The sequence below is a fragment of the Rhinoderma darwinii genome, chromosome 2 (assembly GCF_050947455.1).
Source record: "Rhinoderma darwinii isolate aRhiDar2 chromosome 2, aRhiDar2.hap1, whole genome shotgun sequence".
Taxonomy (NCBI): domain Eukaryota; kingdom Metazoa; phylum Chordata; class Amphibia; order Anura; family Rhinodermatidae; genus Rhinoderma; species Rhinoderma darwinii.
This window is the reverse complement of record NC_134688.1, coordinates 370,899,128-370,913,583: the sequence shown is the minus strand read 5'-3', so window position 1 is coordinate 370,913,583 and position 14,456 is coordinate 370,899,128. Positions and strand designations below refer to the sequence as shown.

At 46.0% G+C, this 14,456-nt stretch overlaps 1 long non-coding RNA gene across 1 annotated transcript in view; it reads right to left on the bottom strand.

Annotated features, from left to right (window-relative positions):
- Positions 1–7,622, bottom strand: part of LOC142741359 (uncharacterized) — a 51,162-nt gene extending 43,540 nt beyond the window's left edge. Inside the window, exon 1 of the long non-coding RNA XR_012881109.1 lies at positions 7,542–7,622. This is a non-coding gene — a long non-coding RNA (uncharacterized LOC142741359). The remainder of the gene's footprint in view (positions 1–7,541) is intronic.
- Between the last annotated feature and the right edge of the window lie 6,834 nt (positions 7,623–14,456).

The following is a 14,456-nucleotide window of genomic DNA, read 5'->3' as shown; positions in this document are numbered from 1 at the left end:
ATTAGTTTGTGAAGATGAAAATGTACTTTTTTTCTGAAAAAACTTAGAAATTTGTAATTTTTTCAAGGAATAAAAGAGAAAAAACACCCCAACATATGTAAAGCAATTTCTCCTGATTATAGCAATACCTCATATGTGGTAATAAACCGCTGTTTGGACCCACAGCAGGACTCAGAAGGGAAGGAGCACCATTTGGATTTTGAAATTCTGATTTTGCTGGAATAGTTTTCAGTGCCATGTCGCGTTTGAAATACACTGGAGGGAACAAAATAGTGGAAACCCCCGGAAAGTGACCCCATTTTGGAAACTACACCCCTCAAGGAATTTTTCTAGGGGTAAAGTTAGCATTTTCACCCCACGGTTGTTTTGCTGAATTCATTGGAATTATTCTGTAAAGGTAAAAATCGACTTTTTTTCTGAAAAAAGGTAGCCATTTTTAATTTTTACAAGGAATAAAGGAGAAAAAGCACCCCAACATTTGTAAAACAATTTCTCCCGATTACGGAAATATGCCATATGTGGTAATAAACTGCTGTTTGGACCCACAGCAAGGCTTAGAAGGGAAGGAGCGCTATTTGGCTTTTGGAGCTCAAATTTAGCTGAAAAGGTTTCTGGGTGCCATGTCGCATTTGCAAAGCCCCTTAGAGGCCAAAACAGTGGAAACCCCCCAAAAGTGGAAATTACACCACTTAAAGAATCTATCTAGGGATATAGTGGGCATTTAGACCCCATAAGTCTTTTGCAGGATTTATTAGAATTAGGCCGTGAAAATGAATATCGACATTTCTTCCACTAAAATGTTGCATTTTTTTCAATTTCACAAAAGATAAAGGGGGAAAAAGCCGCCCAACATTTGTAAAGCAATTTTTCCCGAGTACGGCTATACCCCACGTGTGGTCATAAATGGTTTTTCATTAGAAAGTAATTAACCCTTTCTGGAGTGATCCATTTTTTTCTTTTCCGTCTTAGTTTTTTCCTCCCCGCGTTCCAAGAGCCACAACTTTTTTATTTTTCAGTCAATAGAGCGGTACGAGGGCTTATTTATTGAGGGACGAGCGGTCGTTTTTATTGGTACCACTTTTTGGTACATACAACTTTGAGCACTTTTTATTACATTTTTAGGTAGAGCCAAGGTGACCAAAAAAACAGCGATTTTGCCGTTCTAAATTCTTTATTTTTCACGTGAGACGCTCCATACATCACCCCCCACACTAAGACATGCTATGTCATGGTGCGCGCAGAGGTTAATGCGCAGCGCATGGTGCGGAGTGAAAATTAAAATTTTCCACTCATATGCCATTTTAGTGCACTATATGTTATGCCCAGTTTGTGCCACTGAAGACAAATACCTCAAAATATTAACCGGGTTCTCCCGGGTATGGCGATGCCATATCTGTGGACGTAAATTGGTGTTTAGGCACGCTGCAGGGCTCAGAAGGGAGGGACGCCATTTGGCTTTTGGGGCGCAGAGTTTGCTTGGTAGTTGTTCTGTTTGGGGTTTTACTGGTGTTTCAGTTTATAATGTGGGGGCATATGTAATCTGTGCGGAGTACATCAGGGTACATGTTATCTGTGCGGGATACATCAGGGTATAATAAGAGGGTATAATAATGCAGTAAATAAATAATAATCCGCAGATATGTGGCCAGTGTCGTACTTATAAATGGTGCCCGATCTTATCCGCTTTTGGAACACTGCACATTTTGCATCGCCATATTCTGAGAGCCAGAACTGTTTTATTTTCTCACCACCGGAGCCGTGTGAGGGTTTATTCTTTGCAGGACAATCTGTAGTTTTCATTGGTACCATTTTGGGGTACAAGAAATTTTTTGGATCATGTTTTATTCTATTTTTTGGCAAGCAAGGTGACCCAAAACCATCAATTCTGACAATGTTTTTTATTTGTTTTTTTATGGCCTTCACCCTGGGCTATAAATGACCATTATACTTTATTCTGCGGGTCGATACGATTACGGCGATACCAGATGTATATAATTTTTTTATGCTTTGCAGCGTTTGTGCAATAAAATCACTTATATATAAAATAAATTAATTTTTGTGTCACCATATTCTGAGAGCCATAACGTTTTTATTTTTCAATCAAAAAAGCGGTGTAAGGGCTTGTTTTTTGCGGGACGGGATGTAGTTTGTATTGGTACCATTTTGGCGTACATGCGACTTTTTGATCACTTTTTATTGTATATTTTGGGAGGGTTGGTAACCAAAAAATTGTGATTCGGGCACTGTTTTTCGTTTTTTTTTTTTGCGGTGTTCACCGTGCGGGAAAAATAATATTACAGTTTTATAGTTGGGGTCGTTACGAACGCGGCGATACCAAATATGTGTACTTTTTTTAACGTTTTAATTTTTTTCCTATAATAAAAGACTTATTATAGGATAAAAAGCACTCTTTGTTTATGTCACTTCTAACTTTTATTTTTACACTTTTTCAAAACATTTTTATTATCTTTTTTTAACTTTTTTTACTTGTCCCACTAGGGGACACTTAGACTTGCAGCTCTGATCGCTGCTGGAACACATTACACTACACACGTAGTGTAATGTGTTCTAACTGTCATTGTGACGTGACAGTCACACTGACAGGAAGCATCGGAGGAACGGCCGGAGGCTGATCCTCTGAGGCTTCCGTACATGGCAAACCGGAGGTCATTGTCTGGCCTCTGGTTGCCATGATAAGGATCGCCAGCCCCCGCAAATACATGTGGGGGGCTGCCGATCCGCTGTAAACCTCTTCGATGTGGTGATCGCAATCGACCACCGCATCGAAGGGGTTAATTGCCGATTTCAGCGGCGACAGGCCGCTGATCGGCAATGGGGAGAGCGGGGCTGACACCCTGCACAGCTAACCGCCGCTGCGGTGTAGCGCCGCGCGGCGGTTAACTGTTAAAGCGCAGACGTAACTGCACGCCCAGGTGCGCGAAGTTACTGCTCACCTGGACGTACAGTTACGCCAAGGTGCGGGAAGGGGTTAAATACAAGGGTGTCTCGGTTCGTCCGAGCTAGAGGTGGTGTGGTGGTTCGTCATCGGGTGTTGGAAGGTGACAACAGGGGATTGTTGCTGCCAGACGGGGTGCACCTGACGGATATTGGATTGGATATTTTCTTGTCTGGGTTGCAGGATGGGGTTGAGCAGGCTCTGTTTTTGTTGGGAGCCGTATGGTTGAGGAGTACACGGTCACCTTATGGCGGTAGTAGAAGGGGATTTACCTACATGTCCTTGGTATAGGCAGGCATACGGGTTGTTCATTGACCTTTGTTAAGGTCATCAAGAGTTTATATTTTTGTCAAATGTTATTTTAAATATCTATTGTGTTAATAAAGCTGTGGCTGACCCCCGGGTCAATCCCACTTTCAAAGAAGTTTACGTGTCGGTGGTTAATTTATTTGGGATAATTGGGGTAGACAAATAGGGGTTATATATGGTGCTATATGCATACAGTTGCACCTGCCTGTGTCTAGCTGCTCACGGCACAGTGAATGCTGGAGCGAGGCTCCAGTATTCAACCCAACTGATTCTGTGTCCTGCGGACGCAGGCTCAGTTGGAGGCGGGACCAGTGCGGTCAGGCTGGGACACTGCTCTGGTCCTGGCATTGCTGTCCATATTCACTGTCCATATATAGACAGCGATATCAGGGGCTTTCCCAGAGACGGTGTAATGACGGGGTAGGGAGACAGACAGGTGAGCCCTAATCTACCCGCCACTCAGTCCATGCCTACTTGCAATGGCCCGTCCTAGGCGACGGCGTACAACTGGGCGACGGTCCCTACGCTAAATAAGTGCACGACAGACACACAGACAAGGGTACACAGAAGCTAAGGGAAATGGGGCAGTTGCCCACGGCAACACAGTGAGCAACAAGAGTAGTAACGAGCCTAGTCAAACCAGGAGAGTACGAGGTACAAATCGCAGAGCAGGAGCGTAGTCAGTAAAGCCAGGGTCAAAATTAAGCAAGGTCAATAATAATAGCAGCAGTGTAATGACGGGGTAGGGAGACAGACAGGTGAGCCCTAATCTACCCGCCACTCAGTCCCTGCCTACTTGCAACGACCCGTCCTAGGTGACGGGGTACAACTGGGCGACGGTCCCTACGCTCAGTAAGTGCACGACAGACAAACAGACAAGGGTACACAGAAGCTAGGGAAACGGGGCAGCTGCCCACGGAGACACCGTGAGCAACGAGAGTAGTGAACGAGCCGAGTCAAATCAGGAGTGCACGAGGTACAGAACGCTGAGCAGGAGAGTCAATAACAAGCAGAGGATCAGTAGTTCAAGCAGCAGAGCCAGGAAACAAGCAGAGCAGAATCACAGGCAAAGGAGGAACAGGAAAGGCAGGTATAAATAGACAGTGGGCGGAAGCTAGCTCCGTCTGGCCAGGCTGTGATAGGCTCTCCAACTCCTAAGCCTGCCATCCTGAGTGGTGGAAGATTGAGTCAGTCTCACAGATCTAGGAGCAGGTGCAGACTGATTACGCACGGGCGTCGACACAGAAGCTGTGTCTGGCAGATCCTTTACAAGCAGAGCCAGGAAACAGGAAAGAATCACAGGCACTGGAGGAGCAGGAAATGCAGGTATAAATAGACAGAGGGCGAGAGCTTGCTCCGTCTGGCCAGGCTGTGATAGTCTCTCCCACTCCTCAGCCTCCCAGCCTGACTGGTAGAAGATCGTGTCACTCTCTCAGACTTAGGAGCAGGTGCAGACTGATTATCCACGGGCGTCGACACAGAAGCTGTGTCTGGCAGATCCTTTACAGTACCCCCCCCCTTTTAAGAGGGGCCACTGAACCCTTTCTATGTGGACCTGGCTTATTGGGGAAGCGAAGATGGAACCTCCTGAGCAATACCCCAGCGTGAACATCCCGGGCGGGTACCCAAGTCCTCTCCTCAGGCCCATATCCTCTCCAATGGACCAGGTACTGGAGGGAGCCTTGGACCATCCTGCTGTCCACAATCTTGGCCACCTCGAATTCTACCCCTTCAGGGGTGAGAACAGGGACCGGAGGTCTCCTCGAGGGAGCCAAGGACGGGGAGCAGCGTTTAAGGAGGGAGGCATGAAACACGTCGTGTACTCGAAAAGACAGGGGTAACTCCAGTCGAAAGGAGACAGTGTTAAGGACTTCAATGACCTTGTACAGCCCTACATATCGGGGAGGAAATTTTTTCGACGGGACTTTAAGGCGCAAATTTTTAGAACATAACCACACCAGATCCCTGACCACAAACAAGGGGTTAGCAGAACGTCTTCTATCTGCCTGAGTCTTTTGTATGCTCTGGGACGCCTCTAGGTTCTTCTGAACCCGGGCCCAGACTGTGCACAGTTCCTGATGAACGACATCTACCTCGGTATTGTTGGAACTACCAGGTGAAACGGAGGAGAACCGTGGATTAAACCCAGAATTACAGAAAAAAGGGGAGACCCCTGACGAGTTACTGACCCGGTTATTAAGGAAAAATTCGGTCGAGGGGAATGAAGGAGACCCAATCATATTGACAGTCAGAGATAAAACACCTTAGATATTGTTCTAGAGACTGATTAGTCCTCTCAGTTTGGCCATTAGTTTCAGGATGGAAGGCCGAGGAGAAGGACAGATCAATCTCCAACCTTTTACAGAAGGCTCTCCAAAACAGTGAAACAAATTGTACCCCTCTGTCAGAAACAATATTGACAGGAACCCCATGGAGACGAAGGATGTGTTTGACAAACAAGGTAGCTAACGTCTTAGCATTGGGTAGTTTCTTGAGGGGCACAAAGTGGCACATCTTACTGAAACGGTCTACTACAACCCACACCACCGACTTGCCTTGAGATGGAGGCAAATCGGTGATAAAATCCATGGAGGTATGGGTCCAAGGTCTCTGGGGAATGGGCAAAGAACATAGTTAGCCCGCTGGTCGGGACCTGGGAGTCTTGGACCTAGCACAAATTTCACAAGCGGCGACGTAGGCCTTAACACCTTTAAGCAACCCAGGCCACCAATAGTTTCTGGCAATGAGATGCTTGGTACCCAGGATGCCTGGATGGCCAGATAGAGCAGAGTCATGATTTTCCCTGAGTACCCTTAGCCAGAATTGCAGGGGAATAAACAGCTTGTTCTCAGGAAGGTTCCCGGGAGCTGAAACTTGATAAGCCGCTATTTTGGAGACTAAGTCAGAATCAGCAGAGGAAATGCAGGTATAGACAGAGGGCGGGAGCTAGCTCCGTCTGGCCAGGCTGTGCAAGGCTCTCCCACTCCTCAGCCTCCCAGCCTGACTGTTAGAAGATCGTGTCACTCTCTCAGACTTAGGAGCAGGTTCACACTGATTACCCACGGGCGTCGACACAGAAGCTGTGTCTGGCAGATCCTTTACAGACGGAGTTCCGGAGCAGAGCTGCTAGCGCTCTGCCTGGGACTTCTCTCCTTAACTGTCCATATATGGACAGTGATGCCTTAACGACAGCAGCGTCAGCACCCGGCAGCCGAGTGGGCCCTCCCCAAGTGGAGTGGGCCCCGACACTTGCCCGGGTTTGCCGGGTGCTGACGCCAGCCCTGACTATTAGTACTACTGCTGATGCCACTATGTGTGTACTACTGCTGGTGGTGCCACTGTGTGTGTACTACTGCTGGTACTATTGGTACTACTGCTGGTGCCACTGTGTGTACTACTGCTGATACTATTGGTACCAGTACTGGAGCAACTCTGTGTATACTAATGCTGGTACTATTTGTACTAGTGCTCTTGCCCCTATGTGTGTACTACTGCTGGTGCCACTGTGTGTACTACCGCTGGTGCCTGTTTTCTTTTCTACTGCTAGTGTCTCTGTGTACTACTGCTGGTACTATTGGTACTAGTGCTGGCGCCACTATGTGTGTGCTACTGCTGGTGCCACTGTGTGTGTACAACTACTGCTGGTACTATATGTACTACTGCTGTATTTCGGGGTCTTCTTGCTGTCTCTAATATGGTGGTCATGATGCAGGCGCTTCATGTTATATTTGTGTTCTCATATGGAGTTTACATTAGGACAGAAAATTAAGGTAAACCACTGAAAAACCAAACCTACAATTGATCATTTTCAGTAGGTTCAATCCTCAGGCTGGGTCCACACGACCTATTTTCATGTATTATGCCTCGATTTACGCCTGAAAATAGGGCTACAATACATCGGCAAACATCTGCCCATTCATTTGAATGGGTTTGCCGACGTACTGTGCAGACGACCTGTAATTTACGCGTCGTCGTTTGACAGCTGTCAAACGACGACGCGTAAATTGACTGCCTCGGCAAAGAAGTGCAGGGCACTTCTTTGCAACGTAATTTGAGCCGTTCTTCATTGAAGTCAATGAAGAGCAGCTCAAGATTACAGGCGTCAAAGACGCCTCGCATAATACGAGGAGCAGCATTTACGTCTGAAACGACGCAGCTGTTTTCTCCTGAAAACAGTATGTCTTTTCAGACGTAAAAGCCTCTCATCGTGTGCACATACCCTCAGGCAGATTAAGATGGTTAGTTCATTGTTAAAACATATTTTATGAATACTTACTCTTTTTCACAGATGGAAAGGGAGACTAATCCAAGGAGAAGTACAAGGAAAAGAGATTTCTTCAAGAAAACCATAATGGTCTGTCAAAAAACATTTATATTGATAAGTCAAATAAATGTTGTTGTTCTTTAAGAGCAAGACGGTGTTACACATTTTATTCTATGTTTATTTTCTCTATTCACTGTGTTAATGTGAATGGAAGGTAAAAGCTATGGACACCTTTGCATGCATTTTTTTATTATTGCATTGTACTGATTTTGTGCTAAAAATAATTTTTTATTATAGATGTTGTACTGTTTATTTCCTTGTGCAGCCTTCATATAGTCACATATATTGCAGGCTACTCTGTCCCGTTCCCAGTGAAGTCCGTCAGTCTAGTGCATTGACGGTTTGGTCTCCAGCCTTTCTCTCTCTTCTTATGAGCATTCATAAACACTTATTTAAGTTGAATTCTTATCACTATCAGAATTCAGCTTAATGAGCGTACAGAGGAATCAACAATGTGTATAAATACATGCAGGCAGCACGCAAAAAAAATGACATTTTTAATGAAGACCTATTGAAAAAAAGGTTTTTAGTCCAACATCCATACAATGCAATAAAAAAAATGTAATCAAATGTGTCCATAGCCTTTAGGCCAGGATCACACACACACAGTTTTGGTGCAAGTTTTTGGCTCAGTTTTTTGAGCCAAACACATAAGTAGACACAAAAGAAAGGAGATGCATAAGCCATTCCTTCATATATTTCCTTCCTTTCGTCAAACTGCCATAAAAACTGCAACAAAACTGTGTGTGTGATCCTGGCCTAACAAAAACGTATACACTTCCCAAAGTGAAATATATTGACATTGATATGCTTTCATTTACTACTACATAAAGGCTAAGTAAACCCTTGTAGCCTTTTTATTTTTTTTTTAATAAAAAGTAAGTTTTATGTGTTTATATATATATATATATTTAGCAAATTCCATTTATTAAAATTTTATTTCGTTTCGTTTTTGCGCTGCATCAGCTATGTATGCAAGATACAAAATCTTCTATGTATTCACTATAGATTGAAGCTGCAACTTCGATTAGATCAGTATAAGGCCTTATTTACACGAACGCGTGCGTTTTGCGCGCGCAAAAAACGCTGCGTTTTTTGCGCATTGCAGTTCCGTGTGTCATCAGTGTTTGCTGCATGGCTGCGTGATTTTCACGCATATGCCATCCTTATGACACGCGGTTTTGATATTTAGAAAAAAATGAAGAAAGTGCTTTTATTTTTTCCTTCATTTCTTTATCTACTGTTGCGCGAACCATGCGCGACACACGGAAGTGCTTCCGTGTGCTGCGTGTGATTTTCACACACCCATTGACTTCAATGGGTGCGTGATGCGCGAAAAACGCCCAAGTATTGGACATGTCGTGAGTTTTACGCAGCGGAGACACGCAGCGTGAAAATCACAGAATGTCTGAACAGCCCCATTGACTAACATAGGTCCGTGCAACGCACGTGATTTTCACGCGCGTATCACGGACTTTAAACATGTTCATGTGAATAAGGCCTTAGGCTGGATTCACACGAACATGGCGTTTTTGCGGATGCAAAAACGCAGCGTTTTGCGCGCGCAAAAATCACTTGCCAGCTCCGTGTGTCATCCGTGTATGATGCGCGGCTGCGTGATTTTCGCGCAGCCGCCATCATAGAGATGATTCTAGCCGACGTCAGTCACTGTCCAATGTGCTGAAAGAGTTAACTGATCGGCAGTAACTCTTTCAGCACCCTCGACAGTGAATTCCGATCACCATATCTAGCAACCTGTTAACAAAAAAAAAGAGGTTCGTACTTACCGAGAACTTCCCGGCCGTTGCCTTGGTGACGCGTCCTTGGTGACGCGTCCTTGGTGACGCGCCTCTCTTGACATCTGGCCCCACATCCCTGGATGACGCGGCAGTACATGTGACCGCTGCAGCCTGTGCTTGGCCTGTGATTGGCTGCAGCTGTCACTTGGACTGAATTATCATCCCGGGAGGTCAGACTGGAGAAAGAAGCTGGGAGTTATCGGTAAGTCAGAACTTTTTTTTTACTCGTTCATGTATATTGGGATCGGAAGTCACTGTCCAGGGTGCTGAAACAGTTTAACTCTTTCTGCACCCTGGACAGTGACTATATCCGGACGTCGCGTACCGGAAATTTTTTTGCCGAGTTTGGCCGAACCTGGTGAAGTTCGGTCCGGTTGTCCGGGTTCGCTCTTCTCAATGACACTCCGTTTGGATGTTTGTAAATAGAAAAGCACGTGGTGCTTTTCTGTTTACATTTATCCTTTTGACAGCTCTTGCGCGAATCACGCAGTTCGCACGGAAGTGCTTCCGTGCGGCATGCGTGGTTTTCACGCACCCATTGACTTCAATGGGTGCGTGATGCGTGCAAAACGCCCAAAGAACGGACATGTCGTGACTTTTTTTCAGCGGACTCACGCTGAGCAAAAATCACGGACATGTCTGCACGGCCCCATAGACACATATAGGTCCGTGCAACGCACGTGCAAATCACGCGCGTTGCACGGACCTTTTTCACGTTCATCTGAATAAAGCCTTAGGGTGATATTTAGTGTTGCAGGTGCACAGTATCCGCTGTCAGCCAAGCCGTCAGACCAGTTGACTGATGGATTTGGCTTACTGTGGCACTATGCAGCTTCTATGTTTAGTGGATACATAGAAACTGCAGTGTAAAAAACGAAATAACATTTTAAAGCAGTACTCCAACTTCGGCAAATAAATGTTAATCTTGGTAGAATGAAAATGTATAACATTTTTCAATATACTTTCTGTATAAATTCTCCACTGTTCTCTGCTTTCTGTCAGTCAATAGGAAACTTGTGTTTGCTTGCAGTGGCTAAAAACCTGTCCATGGTCATCTGATGGTCACAGTGTGATCTCTCTAATGGCTTAAGGGGATATTACTCACCCGACATGGGCTATGAAGACGAGCGCCGATCAATGAGACAGCTCGTTGGTCGGCACTCGCTTACTCCTTTCACAAGGAGCTAATATGTGGACGAGCGCTCGTTACTCCGATTGCTCGTCCCCATATATTATTATCATCTAGGCAGCATGTTTCCCTATTTACACAGGATGATGCACTGCTGACAACGATAATAGTTTCGGCATTTAAAGCGATGCAATCAGTCAATGAACGAGCATTTGCTCCTTCATCCGCTGATCGTTGCCTTGTTTACACAGGGAAATTACCGGAAATTAGCGTTCTGTGAACGCTCATTTACCCGATAATTGGCCGGTGTAAAGGGCCTTTAGTCTATTTAGGGCATCTAATAGATGCCCTAATTAAAATAGTTTTTCTCCTTGACAGATCAATTTGCATAATCTAAGAAAACTGTAATGCAACAATTGTGATGCACTTATATAAATAGATTTGTCAGTAAAGCAGATGTTTCTGGCACACGTTTTTTGTTTTTTTTATTCTGTGGGTACAATAGCATCTACATTATTAGTGTATAAGGCTATCTGAATGTTGCCATCATTTCTTGACGTCTGTCTCTATCATAGATCCTCTTTAGGATTACATGCATTATTCTTCTATTCACCTGTCATTTATATAGTTATCTATCTTTCAAACAGATGTTTTTACTCGGTGTAAGAAATGGAGCAATACCTATTATTATGTGGATACGTAGAAATGAGAGGGCACACAGCAAAGATTAAAATAGGCCCCTCTTCTGGTGCTGGTTAAAAGTTTTGGACACCTTTGCTGGCCTTTTTTTTAATTAAATGTATGTATTTTAGCATAAAAAGCACCTTTGTCATTTGCTTTTAGAAATATGTTGTACAGTTACACTTCTGCAGCTTCACTACAGCACGCCAAATCCATCAGTTAGCTGGTCTGACAGCTCGGTCTGAAGTGGCTCCTGTGTGCTTCTGAGCCTTTACCTTAGCCTCTGTTCACATCTGCGTTAGAGGCTCTGTGACAGAAATTCGACAAAATCTATAAAAGTCAATGGGCAGGCCCAGTCTGCAGTGAGGCCGAGGAGGACCCTGACACAGGAGACGGAGGAGCAAGAGGGGAGAGACCCGGGAAAGGGCAGCAACAGCAGGGGATGTTGCTTACCTGCATCTGCCGACACCTCGTGGCGTAGCCAAGATGGCGGCCGGGACCGGAGCTTTGCAGTGGCGCAGGAGAACGGCGCTGGGGAGGTGAGAAGCAGTGCGTCAACAGGTTCTCGTGTGCAGGTCACCGGGAGGGACCTGGGAACAGTGGCCCTGATGGCAGACCCGGGGATGATGTCGGACCAGCGGTCTGACCAGGCTCAGGCCGAGCCTGGGGAAGAGGAGGGAGAGGAGTACTCGTCGGAAGAAGAGGGGATAACCCCAGAAACCTGCAGGCGGCAGAGATGTAGGGGGCTTGTGGGAGAGAGGTCCTCCCCACTTTACTCTGGTGGTGGCAGTCTGATGGGAGATCTACCGCCGCCGGACCGGGCGGCCCAGACGCTCAGGGGTCACCATTACAAGCCTTGCTGGTGCTTCTCCCCTCAAAGAGGGACATGGAGGTGATGGCTGGCGATCTGAAAGTAGCGTGGCGCCGGGATTTACACGTGGTCCAATCTGAAGTAACTGCCTTGCGAGCTAAGGTGGGGGCATTGGAATCATGGAAGGACTCTGTGTCTGCAACTATACAACAGCTTACGGAGGCTTGGGTACCCGCCAAGGATGTTCACGCTGGGGTATTGCTCAGGAGGTTCCACCTTCATTTCCCCAAAAAAACAGGTCCACCTAGAAAGGGTCCGGTGGCCCCTCATAAAAGGGGGGTACTGTAAAGGATCTGCCAGACACAACTTCTGTGTCGACGCCCATAGGTAATCAGTCTGCACCTGCTTCTATGTCTGTGGGACAGACTCCATCTTCCACCACCCAGGATGGCAGGCTTAGGACTGGGAGAGCCTATCACAGCCTGGCCAGACGGAGCTAGCTCCCGCCCTCTGTCTATTTATACCTGCCTTTCCTGTTCCTCCTTTGCTTGTGATTCTTCTCTGCTGGTTTCCTGGCCCTGCTGCAGCTTCTTGAACTACTGATCCTCTGCTTGTGATTGACCTTGGCTTTACTGACCACTCTTCTGCTCTGCGTTTTTGTACCTCGCTCATCTCCTGGTTTGACTCGGCTCGTTCACTTCACTTGTTGCTCACGGTGTTTCCGTGGTCAACTTCCCCATTTCCCTGGCTTCTTTGTACCCTTGTCTGTTTGTCTGTCGTGCACCTATTGAGTGTAGGGACCGTCGCCCAGTTGTACCCCGTCGCCTAGGGCGGGTTGTTGCAAGTAGGCAGGGACTGAGTGGCGGGTAGATTAGGGCTCACTTGTCTGTCTCCCTACCCCGACATTACAGGCGCCTCTCGTAGCTAACCCCTGAAGGGCAGGTTGTAAAGCGCAGCAGTGGCGCAGTAAGCAATTTGAAACCCAAATAAAGTCTCTCACAGCACGTTTTGTCACTTTCAAGGCAGCAATTTCTAAACAAATGTCTCACAGATCACACTGCAGAGTATCAATAATATAAGGTTGCATCTTTTCACAGTCTTTCCAAAATGGTTGATTAACCTTACATGTGCTGGAATAAAGCAAAGCATCTTGCAAAATGGCTGATTAACCTCTTATGTACTGAATTTTCACTAAAGTCTCTCACAAAAGACACAGAGGTGATGATCCTGTTCGTGACGCCAATTTGTGGTGTGGTAAACCACGGGTGCCGAGTCGCAGACGGAGAGGCTCTCGAATCAGACGTTGGTTTTCGCGCCCTTTGCACACGTTGGCGCACTTTCTCTCTCTCCCGCTTCTCGGGCTGCGGAACCAGTGAAATAAGAGTGGTACTTACGGGATACACTGTTCTCTGTCCCCTGGGGTGTTATGTGGTGTACCCCGAAATAAAGATGTTCCAAGAGACAGGGTTCAATAAACTTTCACAGTAGTTTTACTGGGCACAATACGCTTGATGGTTACGTTTGTTACAGAATAAGACAGGAGGCTGAGGTGGCACTTGAACAGGCTAGCTTGCAGCCCAATTCACTTCAGTTTCCAACATGGCAGTTACAATCTTCCACATAGAATGGAGGCACAATTCCTTATAGTAAAACTCAATCCTTCCAATACAAAGAAGCCCCTGAAGCTTTCTGCTTCTCATCTAATCCGCAGGAGTGGGTGACCCTCCCTCTCTGCTCCTCTTCTGATACTACCCGTGGCAATTCTAGCTGACCCAATAGTATGCGGGACAATCCAGAATCTGTTCAATCTCTGCCAATCTCTGTAATGGCCTGTGCTACTTCTGCCTCTATCATGGGTAGTCAGGGCTAGTATAATGAAGGATGAGACTCACCAACATACATGGTGGCGGTGTTCAAAATCCCAAAATGGCTTCTGGTTTCTCTGTTTTAAGAACTATTTCCCTTCAGCTTGTTCACTTTCTTTCTGCGAGCTTTTCCATGGCCTGATGTTGAAGGCAGCCTGTCTCTGGATCTTAGATGGATGAACCCAGGAGCAACTCCACTTTGCTGTTCACTCAACTGCTCACTCTCGTCAACTCTCTCCCTCAACTGCCTTCTCCAACTGCCTCAGGCCTCTCCTCTCTCCCCTAAGCTCCTCCCACCTTCTGGAAACTTCCCCCGTATCCGACACTCCTGCATAAGCTGTAAAACAGTGCATTGCAAATTCACATTTACTTCTTTAAAGTGATAGTACCTAATCGTTGGAAAAAGGTCATCAAATACAAGTACAACACATTATTTTTCTAGTAATGTTTTGGGGACATTACACACATAGTGACTGAATAATACCCCCATATTGTTGCTGAATAATACCACCACACTATAACCACATAGTAACTGAATAATACCCCAATAATGTTACTGAATAATACCTCCAAACCATAACC